At 48.0% G+C, this 14,524-nt stretch overlaps 1 protein-coding gene across 1 annotated transcript in view; it reads right to left on the bottom strand.

The window, feature by feature from the left end:
* The window catches only part of LOC147708131 (two pore calcium channel protein 1-like), a 531,957-nt gene that overhangs the window by 290,843 nt on the left and 226,590 nt on the right, over positions 1–14,524 (bottom strand). The window lies entirely within an intron of this gene.

Consider the following 14,524-nt stretch of genomic DNA (forward strand, 5'->3'; position numbering starts at 1 on the left):
CTAGTCTCTTGTAAGCAGCACCTGGACTCTACTGTGCCAAGTGGTGCCACTGCAGTCCTGGACCCTTAGAAGGGAGCCTGAAGGTGATCTGGCAGCCCATCTGTGAATCCAGAAGAACCGATGACTCCTCTGCTGCACAGGGCAACCCCGAGCAGATCCAAACCATTGCTTCTGCTGCAAGGATTCTTACAGTGCAAGGTCTTCACATCGACCTTGCAGCCCACAGTTCCAATGGTCTGCCTCGGCGTGACACATCCAGAGACAGGCCCTTGCATCGCAAACCTCTCGTTCAAGGCAGCTTTGATGACAAGGCAGGACTTCCATCTCAAGCTTCCCTTGTCCACTGCCTCCTTTGGTGACGAAGCAGGACCTCGCTGCACATTCCACCAGCTCTCTGGAACCAACGCAGCGTGATGCATCTCTGAGCTGGACCTCGCATCACCTTGGCTGAGTGACTCATCCTCGCCCCAGGGCTCACAACGCACTGCAAACAGGATTTAAGTTACTCTTATTCAACAGGCTCAACTGGGCCCCTGTAGCAGGCCCACGCTCCATCACTGTCACCCTGAACTTGTGACTTTATCCCAGTCCAGCGCAACCGCAAATCAACAGCTGGTACTTTGTTCTTTTTGGCCCTATTTTCACTTAAATCTTTAAAATTGCATTTCACAGGTTCTACTGATCTGATTTTCTTTAGTCTGGTCCTGTTTTTTTAATCAAAAATTACTCTTTTTTTTAATCTGGTGTCAGATCCTTTTAGTATAGTGTTTTCATTTTTATTACTGTTTGAAGGGTGGCAAAAATACTTTAAACATTGCCTCGGAGTTAAGCCTGACTGCTCTGTGTCAATGTACCTGAGGGTTAAGCACAGGTTAATTTAGGGTTGATTGTGATTTCACCTTGACAAGGATTGTGGTTCTTGGTTGAGTAGAGTTTCACCACCTCAACCAGAAGCCAGATTCAGGAATAATAACCCCCAAATGGTATTAAGAGAATTGCTTTTTTGTATTGGCAGGTAAGTAGGCAGAACATGATAATACTGTTTCAATTAGGTTCTTTCGCTGACTTTTGCTACATTGGATTAAAAATAGAGGACAATCTTTGTAATGTTGTATCTATAGCTCTGCGAAAGGGATTCTAGTAGATATATTCACCTGAAACCCAAATTGTGACATCTAAATTGTTACTGGTTTTAGAATGCTTTTCAAGCACAGGACTGTTACTACATTCATGGAAAAATTGTGTTTTCATCCTTATTCATAAGAGAAGTGATGCTAGCGAATCTAGCAATTACTGGTTAATTCCATTCACAGTGACACAGAGCAAATGACTTACGAGGTCAATGCTGTCGACCTGATAGAGTGGAGTGATAAAGGAGACTTGATACCCAGAACTAAAACTGGTTTTTGACACAGTGCATGCACTAGGACAACGCTATTGCATTATACCTGAGGACTATGACTCTCCTGTGTGCCAAAAGTAGAAGCCTGTACAGTTGTTTGTGGACCACAGTGCAGCTTTCGATTGGCTAGATAGGTCGATCCTCATGGATAAACTTAAAGGAAAAGGTATTCGAACTGTTTAACCTTTTGAAAATATATCATATGTTTACCTGGCTACAAGTACAAATCAATAAATACGGTAGTGCTTCAAAATTCAACATCCCTTCTGGTCTGAAGCAGAGCTGCTTTCTGACACCCACAAGATTTAATGTGTATGAGGCGAACATGAATAACTATTTAAACCACATGGGTTATTAAACAGCTGCTTAAAATGGGGTTATGAATACTCCAATGTCTACTTCGAATACAAGCATGCAAACCACTTATTTCTGATAAGGCAATAAACACAGCAATATCTTATAACTTACTATCATCACATTAAAAAATCCCTTCATTAAATGATCTGAAAGTGCAGCGCTGGTTCATGAACAACAAGGAAAGCAATGCCTCAGTGACAACATGGATGCTGCAGCTGCCACTGACAGTGATGGGCTGATGAAGCGGTGACATAACTAAAGTGAGAGGACACATAGGTTCTTCTTGCTCTGAATGTAAGACGACTCCCAGCTGGAGGAACGGCACAAGAACTGATCATGAGAAAATGGGAAGATTGTGACTACTCCATCCTGGCCCTGTGCTGCATGGAAGGAGGTGGTGAATGAGTTTAGTGGGAGGGACAACATAATCATAAAAAGTGCCACATCCATCGAAACTGGGCTTCTGGAAAAAACGAAAAACATAATTTCACTTCGAACCCACAAGCATGGAACTGGTGCGGATCAGGCCTCTAGATTAATGTTGGCTTCTTAACCCACTTCCTATAGTGCATAGAGAGGTTCGATCGTTGGGAGGGCTGGCACAGCATATGGTTTCAAGAGGGGAAGCATTATTGGAAAGGTACGCAGAGTTCCCTGAGTGCCAGGGTTGTTGCTTGCTCAGTAAGATTGGGGGGTGGGGGGAGGCATATAATGTTCAAATACATTATGGTACAAGCAGGGTGCATCAGAGGGGTGTGAGGGTCAGTGCAAGCAAATAGGAATGCACGATTGGTATGAGTACTAAGAGACAAAACACAATATTTGCAAAATAACCAATATTTTTGAGGACTTTTAAATTGGAGCGTGAGTGATTGTGCGTGCATTTGTCTGTGCATATGTAAAAATTCGGACTGAAATGTGACTGATATCTCACAATATCCGATTGATAGAACCTGTACCCAACTACTTATAAGCAAATACATTAGGGGGGTGTAGCACCTCAAACACTTCCGCTGAAGCTACGCCCCTGCTGAGTGCTTCCACTACCTCCAAGGCAGACTAAACACATGCCAATACCTTCTTATCTACAAAGCCAGGCACAATTAAATACATAGGAATATACTACTAGCACCAAATCAAAGTAGTGTCTTAAAACACCTGACTGAATATCCACAAAATGTGCAACAAGACTGCTTACCCACCAGAATGCTACCTGCAAAAAGCTGCAGCTCTCTGTCCCAAGACACCATAGGTGTCCCTGTGGATTGGCACTGGAAGGCCTCACCAAGCTAACCACCGATTGCCAGGAGCGTAGGACCTCCGACCAACAGTGTTTTGAGGCTCATCCGAAGCATTATGTGAGTCATAATTCATATAACGTTTGGTACACTTATCTCTAATGTGATTGACAGTTGTTTCCAGTCCAGGGAGTACCTAACCAGACAGTTCAGGCTGGACTGTTCCCAAAGGGAGCAGGGTCAAGACTGATTTGCATAAGGCTGGGTTCAAACTGGAATGGCATGGGGAGCAAATAAAACAATGGATATAAGCCCAGATCTCTGTACTGGGGTGAATGTAGGACATTGTTCTGAATTCTGTCCATCAGAATCCCCCCAAAATAAAAAGTCCATTGTGCTGCCCCTGTAGAGATGGGAAGGTGGGCCCCTCTATTCCCAATACCAAGGGGTGGCAGAGGCAGGATCTTGTATGGATGAACCAAACTTACTTTGATTGAGTTTATCTTTAAACTGTGTCTGCTGTGAACCACAATGTAATGTTTGCTTAAAGGATGAGGGGTGTTGCAGGTGCCAATTTCACTTTTCCTGAGGGACAGGCATAATCAGGCAGGGCCTGATGCTACACCTTTTCAGTGTGTCTATATGTTTCCTTGGAAGACTAGTAGATATATTGTTTTAAGAGATAAGGCGAGCAGCCCTTACCAAGGCTTGGGTTATTTCCACTCTGTATCGGGTTTGCCAGCGAGGGAGGATTTTCCCTAGCATGAATAGTTGGAAGTTGACAACTTTGCCTACTGTAGTTTGCTCTGAGGCAAAGAAGATATGGACTACAAAAATGGTTCCAAACCTTATGATTTCCTTGCAAGTGGTTAGGCGTGTCCAAGTGCAATTGAACTTGCTAGTTATCCAGGATTTGAGTAAATTGGAAAATGTAAACTCTTAATAATTAGGATGAGAGGGAGGTGATTTATGCCAACCGAGATGAAGATACTATTGCATTGAAGACTCTTCCAGGAAGAAGGACTGCTATGCTGCTGAAAGGACTGCTACTCTGCTAGACTGCTGCCTTAACCCCTTCGCTGCTCATGACGAGCTCAGCTCTTCATGCAGTACACTGGTCGTGTGCTTATGATGAGCTGAGCTCGTCATGAACAATGGGGATCCTGCATATGCAGCACAGGAGTGGAAAACCACTAGCAGCCAAGGTGTTAAAGGACTGATGCCTGCTGTGCTGACTTGGTGCCCTTTTGCCTGGGTGAGGACTGAACCTTCAACCTGTAACCAACACCACCAGAGTGACTCCAAGCGCTAGTCTCTTGTAAGCAGCACCTGGACTCTACTGTGCCAAGTGGTGCCACTGCAGTCCTGGACCCTTAGAAGGGAGCCTGAAGGTGATCTGGCAGCCCATCTGTGAATCCAGAAGAACCGATGACTCCTCTGCTGCACAGGGCAACCCCGAGCAGATCCAAACCATTGCTTCTGCTGCAAGGATTCTTACAGTGCAAGGTCTTCACATCGACCTTGCAGCCCACAGTTCCAATGGTCTGCCTCGGCGTGACACATCCAGAGACAGGCCCTTGCATCGCAAACCTCTCGTTCAAGGCAGCTTTGATGACAAGGCAGGACTTCCATCTCAAGCTTCCCTTGTCCACTGCCTCCTTTGGTGACGAAGCAGGACCTCGCTGCACATTCCACCAGCTCTCTGGAACCAACGCAGCGTGATGCATCTCTGAGCTGGACCTCGCATCACCTTGGCTGAGTGACTCATCCTCGCCCCAGGGCTCACAACGCACTGCAAACAGGATTTAAGTTACTCTTATTCAACAGGCTCAACTGGGCCCCTGTAGCAGGCCCACGCTCCATCACTGTCACCCTGAACTTGTGACTTTATCCCAGTCCAGCGCAACCGCAAATCAACAGCTGGTACTTTGTTCTTTTTGGCCCTATTTTCACTTAAATCTTTAAAATTGCATTTCACAGGTTCTACTGATCTGATTTTCTTTAGTCTGGTCCTGTTTTTTTAATCAAAAATTACTCTTTTTTTTAATCTGGTGTCAGATCCTTTTAGTATAGTGTTTTCATTTTTATTACTGTTTGAAGGGTGGCAAAAATACTTTAAACATTGCCTCGGAGTTAAGCCTGACTGCTCTGTGTCAATGTACCTGAGGGTTAAGCACAGGTTAATTTAGGGTTGATTGTGATTTCACCTTGACAAGGATTGTGGTTCTTGGTTGAGTAGAGTTTCACCACCTCAACCAGAAGCCAGATTCAGGAATAATAACCCCCAAATGGTATTAAGAGAATTGCTTTTTTGTATTGGCAGGTAAGTAGGCAGAACATGATAATACTGTTTCAATTAGGTTCTTTCGCTGACTTTTGCTACATTGGATTAAAAATAGAGGACAATCTTTGTAATGTTGTATCTATAGCTCTGCGAAAGGGATTCTAGTAGATATATTCACCTGAAACCCAAATTGTGACATCTAAATTGTTACTGGTTTTAGAATGCTTTTCAAGCACAGGACTGTTACTACATTCATGGAAAAATTGTGTTTTCATCCTTATTCATAAGAGAAGTGATGCTAGCGAATCTAGCAATTACTGGTTAATTCCATTCACAGTGACACAGAGCAAATGACTTACGAGGTCAATGCTGTCGACCTGATAGAGTGGAGTGATAAAGGAGACTTGATACCCAGAACTAAAACTGGTTTTTGACACAGTGCATGCACTAGGACAACGCTATTGCATTATACCTGAGGACTATGACTCTCCTGTGTGCCAAAAGTAGAAGCCTGTACAGTTGTTTGTGGACCACAGTGCAGCTTTCGATTGGCTAGATAGGTCGATCCTCATGGATAAACTTAAAGGAAAAGGTATTCGAACTGTTTAACCTTTTGAAAATATATCATATGTTTACCTGGCTACAAGTATGTATAGGCATTTTATATAGCGCACTACTTACCCGTAGGGTCCCAAGGCGCTTCGACCGCTGCGAAACCCTTCCTGGCTTCCCTGAGAGATGGTCCCTTAATGGGTATCTCCAGGGTGAGACCAGGCATCCCCGGCGGTCTGGTGGGGCCGTTAGTGAAGATGAGGCCAGCTAATGCCCAGAGTTGCCGAGTGTGATCGCTGATCAGAGTGGGCACCGAGGCGAGAGAATTATCGAGTCCGCTGACCCTGGTCCAGAAACCTGCCACGCCGGGAATCGAACCCCAAATCAATAAATACGGTAGTGCTTCAAAATTCAACATCCCTTCTGGTCTGAAGCAGAGCTGCTTTCTGACACCCACAAGATTTAATGTGTATGAGGCGAACATGAATAACTATTTAAACCACATGGGTTATTAAACAGCTGCTTAAAATGGGGTTATGAATACTCCAATGTCTACTTCGAATACAAGCATGCAAACCACTTATTTCTGATAAGGCAATAAACACAGCAATATCTTATAACTTACTATCATCACATTAAAAAATCCCTTCATTAAATGATCTGAAAGTGCAGCGCTGGTTCATGAACAACAAGGAAAGCAATGCCTCAGTGACAACATGGATGCTGCAGCTGCCACTGACAGTGATGGGCTGATGAAGCGGTGACATAACTAAAGTGAGAGGACACATAGGTTCTTCTTGCTCTGAATGTAAGACGACTCCCAGCTGGAGGAACGGCACAAGAACTGATCATGAGAAAATGGGAAGATTGTGACTACTCCATCCTGGCCCTGTGCTGCATGGAAGGAGGTGGTGAATGAGTTTAGTGGGAGGGACAACATAATCATAAAAAGTGCCACATCCATCGAAACTGGGCTTCTGGAAAAAACGAAAAACATAATTTCACTTCGAACCCACAAGCATGGAACTGGTGCGGATCAGGCCTCTAGATTAATGTTGGCTTCTTAACCCACTTCCTATAGTGCATAGAGAGGTTCGATCGTTGGGAGGGCTGGCACAGCATATGGTTTCAAGAGGGGAAGCATTATTGGAAAGGTACGCAGAGTTCCCTGAGTGCCAGGGTTGTTGCTTGCTCAGTAAGATTGGGGGGTGGGGGGAGGCATATAATGTTCAAATACATTATGGTACAAGCAGGGTGCATCAGAGGGGTGTGAGGGTCAGTGCAAGCAAATAGGAATGCACGATTGGTATGAGTACTAAGAGACAAAACACAATATTTGCAAAATAACCAATATTTTTGAGGACTTTTAAATTGGAGCGTGAGTGATTGTGCGTGCATTTGTCTGTGCATATGTAAAAATTCGGACTGAAATGTGACTGATATCTCACAATATCCGATTGATAGAACCTGTACCCAACTACTTATAAGCAAATACATTAGGGGGGTGTAGCACCTCAAACACTTCCGCTGAAGCTACGCCCCTGCTGAGTGCTTCCACTACCTCCAAGGCAGACTAAACACATGCCAATACCTTCTTATCTACAAAGCCAGGCACAATTAAATACATAGGAATATACTACTAGCACCAAATCAAAGTAGTGTCTTAAAACACCTGACTGAATATCCACAAAATGTGCAACAAGACTGCTTACCCACCAGAATGCTACCTGCAAAAAGCTGCAGCTCTCTGTCCCAAGACACCATAGGTGTCCCTGTGGATTGGCACTGGAAGGCCTCACCAAGCTAACCACCGATTGCCAGGAGCGTAGGACCTCCGACCAACAGTGTTTTGAGGCTCATCCGAAGCATTATGTGAGTCATAATTCATATAACGTTTGGTACACTTATCTCTAATGTGATTGACAGTTGTTTCCAGTCCAGGGAGTACCTAACCAGACAGTTCAGGCTGGACTGTTCCCAAAGGGAGCAGGGTCAAGACTGATTTGCATAAGGCTGGGTTCAAACTGGAATGGCATGGGGAGCAAATAAAACAATGGATATAAGCCCAGATCTCTGTACTGGGGTGAATGTAGGACATTGTTCTGAATTCTGTCCATCAATTGTTATTTTTGCATTTCTCACCCTGAGTGGGATGGGTATGCCCAGAGGTGGATCCCATGCTATCCATGCCAATGAAGTCAAGCTAGCCTGGCTGATGAGGGGGTGAATCCCCGAAACCAGTCCCGGGATGCATGTTTCCAGTCCAGGGAGGACCTGACCTGGCAGTTCAGGCTGGACTGTTCCCATAGGGAGCAGGGACAAGACTGATTTGCATATGGCTAGGTTCGAACTGGAATGGCATGGGGAGCAAAAAAACAATGGATATAAGCCCAGATCTATGTACTGGGGTGAATGTATGACATTGTTCTGCATTCTGTCCATCAAATGTTCTTTTTGCACTGGAAAGAAATCTGGCTTATTTGCCTTGTTCGCTCTGAGAAATTCAGACTGGCTAATTATGTTTCACCACTTTCATATCTCAGCAGCCCCTCCTGCTTGTCGCTGAAGCCCAAAAAACAAAACAACTAAACGCATATTCAACAATTAATCTGAAAACACCTTAGCTCAGATATCAGTTAATTATTTATTTGTAGAACATTCAAAGCACAAATTAAGGGCTGGACTGGAAACTCCAAACAGCCCTAGCAACATTGCTGGGCCAACCCTTGCTGGGTGTTAGTGGGAGCAGGGCAGGGGGTGTGCAAGTGTGAAGTACTGCTGCTTTCGTTACTGGGGGGTCGATATGGCAGCACCGCTGCAAAACCGGCCCCCACTGCTGCAAAACCACCCCCCACCGTTCCAGCCTCCGAGGGACACACTATGCCCGGTACGGCCAGTCAGGCCCTGCACAAATTGCTGCCTTACAGGCCTGGGAGAGAGAAGTTATATGTGAAACGCAGCAATGGAATAACCCAGTAGTGAAAGAATATCAAAATAATTGCTATTTAACCCCCCCCCCCCCACACACTTTTCATAAAGCATCAACGTAAGCTAGGCAGTTCAAAACAGAAACAGTGGAGATGTCAGGAATAGAGATTTCACCAAGATATTGGGAAAGCACGGGGAAAGAGTGGGTTGATGAATAGACACAGTGTGCAGAGGGAGGACATAAAATGGAATATTAGAGGAACAAGAAATAAGGAGTGATGCCTAAAAAGGACTAAAAGGGGTTGAGGAAGCAGTGAAAACGTTGTTTGTCTTATCATAGTGTATAAGAAAAAAACACACAATGAGAAGCACCATTGTAAAGAGATGTTGGCAAAAAGCAAGAAGACTATGTACGTGAGGAGGCAGAAGCCTTGGGGAAGAAGAAACTAAGGGTGTCAAGTATGCAGGGGGTGGTGTGGGTAAAATAGGAAGTTAGAATATTATGCGGGTGACAGCTTTCGAAATGTGAAAAAGCAGCCACACAAGCGTTTCATAGAAACACATCCCTTTCATTTAGGTCAATAACTCGAATTCTCCTCTATAAACTCTCGAACATTAAATCCACCAAAGTCGATGTCCTTTTATGTTTCGGATAAAAAAGATGCATTGTTAGTGGGTAACATATTTTTAAAAAACAGAGAGAAAATTTAAACTATTCAGAAGCTGCCTAAGCCAGACCGGATTTGAGAAATCTGCTAAACATCAAGGGCAACTACATATTGCACTCATCGGTTCACAATGTTAGCATTTGCTCTAAATTAGCTGTCGACCCCTTTTAGGTTTAAAGCATTTTATTGGTGTAACACAAGGAGACAAACATACAGAGCGTATAAGGCATCAAGTCACTGCGGCTAGGGCTGTGCGCGCAGTGTTAGTATCTCCAATAGACATCTGAAACGCAGACCAGTCCGCAGCGACATTTAAGGACAGGCAGTGTTGCAGTAAAATAATAACCCTCCCCCCAAAAGGTCCCCCCAAGCCCCAACTCCCGGATCCCCTTCCCTTACCCCCCCTCGTCCAGTGCGCAGGCCTATCCCTTGCTGTCTACCCTGGTCGCTCATCAGCGAAAGAAACTAGTCCAGCTTACCCTCAAGTGGCCGGGTCTGCAGGTGTCGTAAGCCTTAAGAGGCGTAGGTATTTGGGGCAGGTAAGTTCCCTGAATTCAGTGAGCAGCAAAGACTGGAACGGTTGCCACAGATCGTCAAATTGCTCTATATTCCCTGCTACTGTCAGCGATAGTTTCTCCATGCCCAATACATGCCACAGTCTATGGAGCCAGCCCGTGATAGAGGGGAGCGTAGCGGTGCGCCAGTGTTTAAGATGTTCTGTACTGCGGAGCCTACTGCAATAGCTACCGGTCTGCCTCTGCGAGATCTAAGGGGATACATTAGCCCGTTTGGGAGTCCCAACAGTACGTATGCTGGAAAGCGTGGTGGTTCGGTGTCGAAATGGGAGTCTATCTCATCTAGCACTTCTTTCCAATAAGAGTCCAGGAGTGGACATTCCCATAGAATGTGTGTCAGAGTGCCCACGTGCCCGCATCCCCTCCAACAAGCGGTGTCCTTACTATGGTCCATTTCATGTAATCGTTCTGGGGTGTAGTACCAATAGGTAGAAACCTTAGTCAGCGTTTCAGTGAGTCCCATGTGGTACGCTGAGTGTCTTGCCCTGTATGATATCTGCTCCCATTCCTTATGGCTCAGTGTCCTGCCCAATTCCCGGTACCAACGCTCCCTCCCCGGGTTGTAAAAGTGTGAAGAAGGTGGTTGCAGTACCTTATAGAGGTCTGTAATCAGTTTGGGATCTGACGTGCGTGTCATGAGCCATCTCTCATACGGGAGGTGTTGCCTATCTGCCGCTTCCCGTACCTGTGGGTGTAATGCCCAATGGCGAACCTGCATATAGCGGAGTCTTTCGGACTCTGGGAGTGAGTGGGCCTGTCGGAAGCTCGGGAAAGGGATGACCCCCTCTGGGCCGTACACACGACACAGGGCCCGACACCCGGCTGCTTGCCAGTGGGTGAAAGCCCACTTTTCCATCCCCGGAGTGAAGTCCGGATTGTCCACCAGCGGTGTGAGTGGCGACGGGAATGTGGTAAGATTGTGGACGATGTTGGTGGCGGCCCATACCTGTAGGGGCACCCTGGTGACAAAGGAGACATATAAATTCGCTGGCGATGAGTCCGGCGCAGAAATGGCACCTCTTGTAGGGGCCGGCCTGCCACCGCCTGGTCCTGGAAGAGCCAGTGTTTGTCCGACTCCCATCTACTCCATTCTACGAGATAACGCAGCTGTGCTGCTTGGAAATACTTGCGGAGATCTGGTACCCCTAGCCCTCCAGCCTCTGAGGCCAGCATAGAAAGTGTCCTCCGCATTCTGGGCTTCCTGCCCTGCCAGATAAAACGCGAGAGATCTGCCTGCGTCTGTTGGATCCACCCAGTGGGCGGTTGGAGAGGTAAGGCCCTGAACAAGTACAAAATCTGGGGCAAGACTGTCATTTTAACTGCAGCTATTCTACCCAACCAGGAAAGGGTGCTGCGATTCCATCGTCCGAGTTCTTCATGGATCTTCTTGCCCAATGTGGCGTAGTTAGCTGTCACCATGGCCGGCAAAGGGGAACCGGCCTTGTAGGTAAGATCTGGTGGCTGGTACGAGGGATATGTCCAGGGCCACCGATTTCCCCATATTCATTCTGAAGCCCGCGACCGCAGCAAAGGAGTCCAACTCCTCAATGCACACTGGAAGGGCGGACCGGGGTTCATCCAATGACAGTATAACGTCGTCCGCATAGAGGCTTATGGTATGAGTAAAGCCCCCAAACCGCACCCTGGTTATCGCTGGGTTGGTACGGATCCGTTGGGCGAAGGGCTCCATATAAAGGGCGAAGAGCAGGGGTGAGAGCGGGCACCCCTGTCTAGTACCCCTCTCAATGTCAAAGCTCCGCGAGCTGTAGCCATTCACCCTTACTACCGCCGTCGGAAATTTATAGCAGTTAAGGATCATGGATCGGAATTTCTCACCTATACCAACATTCAGCAGGACTTGTTCTAGATAGGCCCAGTGTACCCGGTCAAACGCTTTTTCAGCATCCACCGCCAACATCATCCTCTCTCCGGGAATCCGGGATGCCTTCTCTATAAGGTGGACAATCCTCTTGGTGTTGTCCACTGTCTGCCACCCGAGAACGAATCCCGCCTGGTCCGGGTCCAGGAGCCCTGGGAGATGGGGGGGCCAGTCGGGCCGCGAGGATCACGATATACAGCTTAAGATCTATATCCAAGAGAGATATCGGTCTGTAGGAGCCGCATTGCGACCGGTCCTTCCCTGGCTTGGGGAGGACCGTGAGAGAGGCCCGCAGGAGATCAGGGGGGATGGCCCCCGGAGCAGCGAGCAAGTTAAATAGACGGGTGAGGAGCGGAGCCAGCGACGCGCAAAACGCTTTATAAAAGAGAGATGTATAGCCGTCCGGCCCTGGAGCCTTACCGTGCTTAAGTTTGGCAATGGCGGAGATCACCTCCTCCATTCGAATTTCTCTGTCTAGGTGCTCTGCCTGCGAGGGGGCCAGGGAGGAGAGGGTGACCGTGTCCAAGTAGGCCCTGGTCGCAGAGTCATCCGGGGTGTCCCCTGTGTAAAGATCTGCGTAGAACCTGCGGAAGGTTTCGGCAATATGGGCGTCCTCCGTGACCATCGACCCTGTGGGGTCAGCGATCTCCTTCACCAATTGTCGCTGGTGCGTCACCCGGAGCCTATTAGCCAGCAGTCGGCCACAGCGATCCCCCCGGTGTAGTATGTGTGGCGCAAACGAAGCGCAGCGTACTCTGCACGGTCCATATCCAGGGCCGTCAGGAGTTTCCTTGCCCCTTTAAGCTGCTTCCAAATCCGGGGGTCCCCGTCCGGTGGTGTATCTGTTCGAGCTCTCGGACCCGCTGGGTGAGTTCATCCCTCTTACTCTGCCGTTCCTTATTTTCAGCTGAGGAGATGGCTAGAAACTCCCCCCTAAGTACAGCCTTCAAGGCCGCCCATTGTGTCGCCAAAGAGGTATCAGAGTTGTCGTTGTGGGACAAATAGTCCCGGATAGCACCGGCTATGCGTGTAACCACCACCTTCCTGTGCAATAAGGTGTCCCGAAGGCGCCAGACCCTGAGAGGGCAAGATACCGGCGGCAGGCACAGCGTGGTGGAGACTGGGGCATGGTCTGAGAGGGATATTACTCCCATCTCCGTTGTTGAGGCCAAAGCACGTACTGGAGTTGTGACCAGAAGATGGTCCAGTCTCGCGTACGTTGTATGTGCGTGGGAGTAATAGTAATACCCCCTATCAGTGGGGTGCATGCAACGCCAGAAATCGTGGAGGTCCACCTCCGATAACTGTGCTTTACACCCAGCCGAGAACTCCCCAGCTTGCATAGAGCGTTGTGCGGATCGATCTAGGGCTGAGTCGAAGACCATATTGAAGTCTCCTCCAATGAAAATGTGCCTGTCCTGCGAGGCGGTGACGTCTATCAGTGCCGACCGTAAGAAGCATTCCTGCTGGTCATTAGGGCTATACAAGGACCCAACCGTAAGGGTAACCCCCGACTTTAAACCTGTAAGCCAACAGCCTGCCTTTATGTTCTGCGAGTTTGTGAAGGACTTTCCCCCTGAAACGTTGGGCTACCAGGATCGCTACCCCTGCAGTTTTAGTGTTGCTAGAAGAGAAGAATTGTGTCGGGAACTTATGGGAGCGCAGTCTATGGGAGTCACGGGGCAACAAGTGGGTTTCTTGAAGGAGACAGATATCCGCTTGGGTGCTCTCTAGTAGAGATAGTACCACCCGTCTTTTGACCGGTTTGTTTAGACCCCTGACATTAAGAGTCACTATCTTAAGAGTTGTGGGTGGCATGTGAAATGGTGGAAGTAAGAGCGTAAGATCCCCGCCTGGGCGGGCCAGGGTGTATGAATGCCGCTAGGGCGGCTAAGACCTACATAGACCTGCACATTCGAGCTCTGGACAACCTGTCCATCTTTAGGCGTGCTATCAAAACTTTCCTGTTTTCTGTACTTGGTTAGCCGTCTCTTTCTTTTTTCCCGTGTGTTGTGTTTTAGCACTTGTTCAAGCGCCAAGACGCCCCTTTGCTGGGGCAGCTGTGCGCTGTACAAATAATACTAACATAACATAACATAACATAACATAGTGCACTGGACGACCCACCCTCCCCTCCCGGTTCCCCTACCCCCAACGAAAACTCCCCCATCCCACCCCCCCCAGCCCCTCCTCCTTTGACCCGAACTTAGAACAATCCCGCTCCCCCCTCCCCCCACCTCCCTGTTCCCTTGTTGAATGCCAGAACCCCATAGTCCCAGTCCAGTCCTCAGAGGACAAGTCTGTGGTAAGTTACTGAAGTGGACGTCCAGCCACTACACTCCCGCCGCCACCCCTCCCCCCAGGAACCCCCAAACCTGCGATGCAAAGACTGTTGTGTCGATCTCCCCCCGGAGTCATCTTAGGCTGTCAGCGCGATGTCACTCGGGCCTGTACCTCTGGCTACCTCCCGCACTGCTTCGTCCATTTCCGCTCGGATAGTAGGCGGGTCTGGTCAAGCAGAGGATCCAGAGGACCGGCGCCTAGGGACCGACTGCCAGCCATCCCTGGTAATGCGTCGTCGCTGGGTAGTAGGTGCATCGCCGTCCATCGCAGTAATTCCCAGTACATCACACGTGTCCTG

The sequence above is a fragment of the Lissotriton vulgaris genome, chromosome 6 (assembly GCF_964263255.1).
Source record: "Lissotriton vulgaris chromosome 6, aLisVul1.2, whole genome shotgun sequence".
NCBI lineage: Eukaryota > Metazoa > Chordata > Amphibia > Caudata > Salamandridae > Lissotriton > Lissotriton vulgaris.